This window comes from Oryzias melastigma, linkage group LG19 (genome assembly GCF_002922805.2).
Source record: "Oryzias melastigma strain HK-1 linkage group LG19, ASM292280v2, whole genome shotgun sequence".
Taxonomy (NCBI): Eukaryota; Metazoa; Chordata; class Actinopteri; order Beloniformes; family Adrianichthyidae; genus Oryzias; species Oryzias melastigma.
Genome location: NC_050530.1, coordinates 20,006,153 through 20,013,459, shown reverse-complemented (window position 1 = coordinate 20,013,459; position 7,307 = coordinate 20,006,153). Strand labels below are relative to the sequence as shown.

Sequence of the window (7,307 nt, the reverse complement as noted above, 5' to 3'; positions counted from 1 at the left end):
TTGTTGTTTTTTTGAGTTCATTTTTCAATCCTGCAACCAAAGAAAAGCGAACACTGCATATATTGATAGATTACAGTGATGTAGAGTGTAATTCTACTTTAGGAAGTCAGTCGAATTTAAAAAAAGTTATTCACACGATCATTTGAGGTTTGATGGATCACTAGTTTGACAGACTGGCCTTTAAATACTCACTCTGATGAAAATTGTGTTTTTGTACAATGAAAATTAATATTAAACTGACATCTATGTATGAATCCATTGTGTTCTGAGAATGAAAATGTGGATGGTTTATTAAAGAACTACATTCTACAGTCTCTATTTCTGCTACATTCAGATGGTCAGAATTTAACATCAACATCATGAAAACATGGATCATCCTGACTTGTATCAATGGTTCAGGCTGGTGGTGGTGGTGTCATGGTGTGGGGGGGTATTTTCTTGGACCCCTCAGTACCAGTTGATCATGGTTCCAACCCCACATTCCACCTGAGTATTGTTGCTGACCATCTCCATCCCTTTATGACCACTAAGTTCCATCTTCTGATGCTACTTCCAGAAGGATAAGACTCCATGTCATAAAGCTGGAATCATCTCAGACTGGTTTCTAGAACAATGAGTTCACTGGACGTTAATGACCTCCACAGTAACCAGAACCCAATAGAACCTTTGGGATGTGGTGGAACTGGAGATCAGCATCATGGATGTTCAGCAGACAAATCTGCAGCAGCTGTGATGCTGTCATGTTAATATGGACCAAACTGAGGAATTTTTCCAGTACTTTATTGAATCTACGCCACCAAGGAATAAAGCAGTTCTGAAGGGAAAAGGGGTCCAACCCGGTATTAGCAAGGTGGACCTGATGAAGTGGAAGGTTGGTTTTACGAAAAAAAGAAAAATCCTAATAAAAGACGACTGGGAACGCTTTGACAAAACATCAAAAGATGGAATACTTTCATGGCTTGTTAAGAAACTTCATAGTTTGCGTGAGCTTGATAACATGGAAAAAAACACCAACATAATAAACAGTAATGCATAACTTATTGCTGATGTGATGGAATTTTTTTTTATTCCTGAATTTACAGTTTTTTTGCAACCTATAAAATTCTTCATCAGGTCAAAAGTTCACTCTTCTGTCCGGGTTACAGGGCTCCATGTTCAAATCAAAGCTATTTTTGTAGGCGCTAAAAAACCAATTAAACTTTTGTGTTGTTTGTGCTCAGATAAGAACAAAGACCTTTTGTTAGAATCTGTTTCCTCACGGTTTTGCTCCTCCTCCTCCTCAGTTTGCCAAACACCGAGCTTTGGAAGGTCAGAGGCCTCCTCTCAATTCATGTTACTTTTAACGCTCTCCAAATCTGGGAACAAAATGTAATAGAAGTCTTTTTGCTTTTATCACAAAATTCCTTGATACATTTTCCAGAACTCGGCACTTTTACTTCTTTGCTAGTTTGTGTTGGTTGCTGGTTCAGCCATTAAACACCAAAATGAATGATTCATGCAGAAGAAAAACCCTAGCTTGTGTTTGTTTGAATAGTTTCAGTAAAATCCCCCGTTTCTTCATCACGTTAGCATTTACCAGAAGAACCTGAGGGTCCCTTAGCTCCACCTGTGATGATAGACCTTTGTATGACAAGACTGGAGAGCACTGGACTTCAAACAGGTCCAGGAAGGTTGGAGTTTAGGAAACTACAAAGGTTTTGTAATAAAGCCCAGTCCTGATTGGGAGTCCTTGGAGCCTGCAGTCAGGAGAGTGCAGGGGCCCGTCAGGTAAAGGGAGCCTGTCCTCCATAAGTGAAGGACGCCATCCTCCACAGATGTGGGGCTGGTCTTCCACAGGTAAACGAACCATCCTCCACAGGTGAAGGGACCATCCTCCTCAGGTAAAGGAACCATCTCCTCAGGTGAAGGATCCCTCCTCCACAGGTGAAGGATCCCTCCTCCTCGGGTGAAGGAACCATCTCCTCAGGTGAAGGAACCATCTCCTCAGGTGAAGGAATTATCCTTCACAGGAGAAGGATCCCTCCTCCTCAGGTGAAGGATCCCTCCTCCACAGGTGAAGGATCCCTCCTCCTCGGGTGAAGGAACCATCCTCCACGGGTGAAGGAACCATCCTCCACAGGTGAAGGATCCCTCCTCCACAGGTGAAGGATCCCTCCTCCTCGGGTGAAGGAACCATCCTCCACAGGTGAAGGAACCATCCTCCACAGGTGAAGGAACCATCCTCCTCAGGTGAAGGAACCATCCTCCAAAGGTGAAGGAACCATCGTCCACAGGTGAAGGAACCGTCCTCAACAGGTGAGGGGCCTCTCATCCACCAGCAAAGGAGCTGTGCCCCACAGGTGAAGGAGGTTGTCTTTCACAGGTGAGGGGCCTCTCACCCGCAGGTGAAGAGTTCCCATCCCCCACAGGTGAGGGACTTACCACCCGCAGGTGAAGGAGCCCATCTGCCACAGGTGGAGCCTTGTGTGATCTAATATGTTGATCAACTTGAGTAAAGATCTCCGGGCACGTGCGCAGAGGGGCTCCGCGTGACAGCGAGGTGTCTTCGGGCCTCGTTAAATATGTAAAGCGCCGCTCAGGTATCAGCGCGTGCCGCCCAATCGGGAGCGGAAGGCAGGGCCGCTCTGGGCTGACAGGAGCGGCTCCTAGGCGGTCACATACCCGGAAACCAGCCGCTCTGCAGCAGCACGCGAACCAGAAACTCAGCCGGGACCAAACTTCAGAAAACAAACCAAAGAAAGCCGCCGACGGGCCGACACGGACCCGGAAGCTCCGAACTCTCCTTCAGAGGAAGTAGAACCCGTCAGTGTGCGGTGCTGGTGGAGTGATCAACAGGTTTGGGAGCAGCGATCGGGTCTGGCAGCGGCGGAGGAAGGGCGATGACAGCCGGGCTGAGGCCGCTGTGAAGCTCCGGGCTGCGCTCCGCCGGCGGCGGGACTTCAGGAAGAACCGACCCTCTTCGTGGAAGGTAAGTGCGGGAGTGAGCAGCGCGTGCGGATCGAGCAGACTTCCTGCAGGCGCCTGCTCTCTGTTAGCTTTCCTGGCTAGCTGCTAGCGTTCCGCCTCACGGAGCCGCCGCCAGCCTTCAGTCCGCGAAGCCGCGGGCTCGCCACGGGTTCTCCCGGTACCCGTCCCGCTGCGAGCAGCCGCCGCTCTGCGCAGCTCCTCCGGTCAACCGGCTGCTTCCCCGCAGAACTGCTTCAAATGCGCAGCCGCAGCCGCAGCTGCAGCTGCCATGTTTTTGACGTGCGAACTGAAGGAAAAGTGAACCGCATGTGTGCAGATACAACATCAACACCGAATCGAGCCGTTCACACAAAGTAGATTTGAAACGATCACACATATACACGTGGTTGCTGCTGTTTGAACTTCTCTCGTAACACACCTAGGCGCAGGTTCTGGCTCTGGTTCCGAAGCTGCGTTTGATGCCCCGCTCTTATTGTGAAAAGCTGTTCCTGGATCCTGCGCAGGCCACTCTGTTTCTACTATTCTAATCTTCCCCTGTTTGTGTTTAGCTGCTTAATTAATCCTTCTAAACTCGTTTTTTTATTTTAACATTAAAAAACAGAATACTCCCAATGTGTTTAAAACGTTTTAAAAGCACAAATAAACAATATCTGTTTAAAATGATCTTCATTACAAAGCTTTAAATAAAGAGGAGAAAAAGTCTAACTTGATAAGTGAATAGAGTAAAAACATTCAGTACTTTCAAAATAAAAGCAAAAGATTGATCTAAAACTGATTTATTTACATTTACTTGATGTTTTATTTTGTTAAAAACAAATCCACACACTTCCTGTTTTGTAGAACGTGGTACAGTTGTTGCCTCCTGGAGGTAGATTTTAAAGACCCCCGCACACAGCTGGAATTGTCCCGCAGCATTGTGGGAAACAGCTGAGGTGGTCTGGGTCTCCCACAAACAGGGAGAGACCTGATGCAGACCTGAGACTTGCTTGAAGACTTGTTTAAATGAATACAGAGAGTGAGGAGAGGAAGATGTGTAGTTACCATAGCAACATGCTGGATTGGAGGCAAAACACAGCTGGATACAGTCGTGCAGCTTTTTGATACTAATGTTGGCTTCTTTAATAGTAATAATTATAACTCGACCTAATCAGCCCCCGTAGCTGGGGATTATGGGATGTAAACAGAGTAGCAGTATAACAATGAGGTCCAGCTTCAGAACTCTAAATGAAGCCGACTCAGTCCAGACCAGGAGACTTCCCCAGTGAATGCACCCTAAATCAGGTGTGTGTGTGGCTCAGCCCGTTTACAAACCTCAGAAATATTTGGCTAAAAATAGACATTCAAACACCAGAGGACATCCTCTGGTGTTTAGCTTTATTCTACAGGAAGTTTCCTCAACATTATAGTTTGTTTGTTCACGAGCACGAATGTGACTATAATAAGCAAACAAAATGCTTTGAGATGTTTCCTCTGATGTGAGTTCAGGAATCTGATTGTTGCAGCTTCATCCAAATGCTTCCTGCCTCATGCAAATGTGTTCCCATTGACCTGTGAAGCTGTTTCGCTCACTGAACCATCCAATGGTGTGATTGTGAGTAAATGACTTTGAATCACAACAGATAGATGGTACGGAGGACACAAAAATGAACTAAAGTTCCACCCGTCTCTTTTTAAAGAGCCACTCTGATGAAAATTGTGTTTTTTAACATGTTCTTGTGGCATTTTTATAATGATGGAGGACATTTGTTTAAAAACAATAAAGTAAAAATTCAATTTCTGAGTATTTCTTTATTCAAAACATTGTGAATCAGAAGGAATCGAACAAATGCAGTTAAAAAAAGATTGTGTTTGTGACGTAACAGTGTGTTGGGTGGGCCAGTCTACCTGTTCTGCTCCATTCTGATGCATCCAATTGCAGACAAACAGATCCATGAACGTTTTTGTTTTCATGATCTGAGCTGGATAACTCTGAAATTGCTCCCCATTTTCGTAGCACTGCTAATGCTAGGTTGGAGTTGTGAGAGGCTGTAAGCGAGTGGTAGAGTGTAAACAGAGAGCTCTCAGTAACGAGAGGTGAAGGTGTGTGTGGAATGGTCCCGCCCACAACTCAAAGGTGAATTTCTAATGAACTGCTGCCGCTCTGCAGAAACTATGTCTAGAAAAGGAGTTTAAGATGCACCTTTAATAATGGAAGTATAAGGGGGTTTTATAAATTCTGAAATGAATTCTCATAAAAATGTTACATCTTAACCGAGGCTGGACTTGAGCTCTGGACTTGAGGTCATACTCTGAACCGGACTCCATGAATGGAGACGCTTTGGATGTATGCCACTGTGATGAAGGTGGTTTTTAACAGCGTTGTAGATATTTTTCCATCTAAACTCACTTCAATGACGTCAGTAAGAAGATACTGAACTTTGGTTTCAGAAAAATGTTTCCTTAGTGATTTAGCATGTCAGGTATGTGGTGTTGCTATGAGAAGCTTAATGTTACAACATTCTCCAGTGACCAAAGCTGACAGAACCAGTGTCAGCCACTCTGATGCTGATGGGAACATACCTGCTGAAAGGGTCAGGAGGAGCCAGCATGGTTTTCATCTGGATGAATCAAGCTCTACATTAGTGCTGTCACAAATGATCATTTTAATAGTCGACTAATCGGGTCATGGGCAAAATGGATGTAAAGCACACGTCTTAACCATCATTAGCTTTAAACTAACTAAAAATAAAGACGATTAAGATGATAGTTTAAGACGATTAAGATGATAGTTTATCAAACCTTGATTAGTTTCTGGCATTAAAACTAGATTAAATCAAATGAGAGAGAGATAAGGAATATACTTTCCATCAAACCCGTTTTGACACGTGACCTTTGACCCTACACCATCCATCAACCTCGTTTTGACAGGTGCCCCGCCCCTCAAGAGGACACAGCAATTTAATACTAATTTTATATAAAGGGTATATAGGGTGAAAGGTCACCTGTCAAAATGAGTTTGATGGAAATTGTATTCCTTTTCTCTCTAATGAGGTCGGCATCTGAAACAAGGAACTATTTTTCAGTAAAGATAAAGTTTTGGTCTCAATGACTCAAAGATAAAAAAGTACATTATTTGGTGCTGAACGCTCACAACTTTATTCAACTTTACTACACTGACTCCATATAATATAAAGTAATGTCTAATCAACTATTAAATTAGTCGTCGAATATTTTAATAGTTGATTAGTCATCGATGAATTGACTAATCGTGGCAGCCCTGCTCCACATTGCCTCCTGTTGTTGGGAGCAGATCTGTGTCCCCTGTGTGGGGACGAGGGGTCCATGTCGGAGCCAGATCAAAGCCTCATCCATGCTCCTGACAGGTTTTCTGAGGCCTGGCTCAGAACCGGTAGGAAGAAGCTCTCAGTCAGTCCTCCATGAGTGTGTCTTGGTGGTCCTTGGATCTCTGCAGTCTGAAGGACTCATGAGCACGCCGACATCTGCCTCCATGGTCTTCTTCTGCCTCTGGTTTTCAGACACACTTTAAAGCCTGCAGTTCCTCTGTCAGGTTTTTATTAAACATTAACTACGTTCCTCATCCATTCACTGTAAAGTCAGCAGGATTCCTGCATCAAAAGTCACATAACTGATCTGTTAATAAGGCTGAGCAGCATGTTGGTGTTTCTACTGAACTTCATGGTCAGCTGACAGCTGCAGTGATGAAGAGTCCTCCAGTCTTCATCAGGAGACTGTCTGCTACATTGAATGACTCATGAGGCTTTTCCTTTTGTTCCATTTGATGGTCATTTTTCTAACCTCCTGCTCTTCTCTCCTGTTCACATTAGCACCATGTCACTGTGGATCCAGGCACAGCAGCTCCAGGGGGAGGCCTTGCATCAGATGCAGGCTCTCTACGGACAGCACTTCCCCATCGAGGTGCGACACTACCTGGCCCAGTGGATTGAAAGCCAGCCCTGGTATGTATGGACCTTCCCAGGGTTCCACCTCCACAACACCATCATGTCTACAGAGATGGTCAGACGGCTGCTTTCACAGGAAGCCACATTTCTCTTTTATAAATTAATTGAAAAAGAAGCATGTTTGTGTTAATAAAGGGATGTCATGTTTTCTTCTTTGTTTCTCTAAGTTAAAACCATTTTATTGACGGGATTAAGACGGGTTCTGAAAGAACCAAAATAGAACATGTCTTTGATAAATTACTCTAGTATAGGCATCTATCTATCCATCCATCCATCCATCCATCCATCTGGAAGAATTTATCAATGCCAGTGTTTTCATTTTCCTTTTGAAGCAGTGACATGGCTTATCTGTACAGTTTCTAGTTTTTTTTTTTTTTAAGT

At 44.4% G+C, this 7,307-nt stretch overlaps 1 protein-coding gene across 1 annotated transcript in view; it reads left to right on the top strand.

Moving 5' to 3' along the window:
• The first annotated feature begins 2,301 nt into the window (after positions 1 to 2,301).
• The window catches only part of LOC112162336 (signal transducer and activator of transcription 5B), a 28,817-nt gene continuing 23,811 nt past the window's right edge, over positions 2,302 to 7,307 (top strand). Inside the window, exon 1 of the mRNA XM_024298135.2 lies at positions 2,302 to 2,968. The gene's annotated coding sequence lies outside the window, so the exon portion shown is untranslated. The remainder of the gene's footprint in view (positions 2,969 to 7,307) is intronic.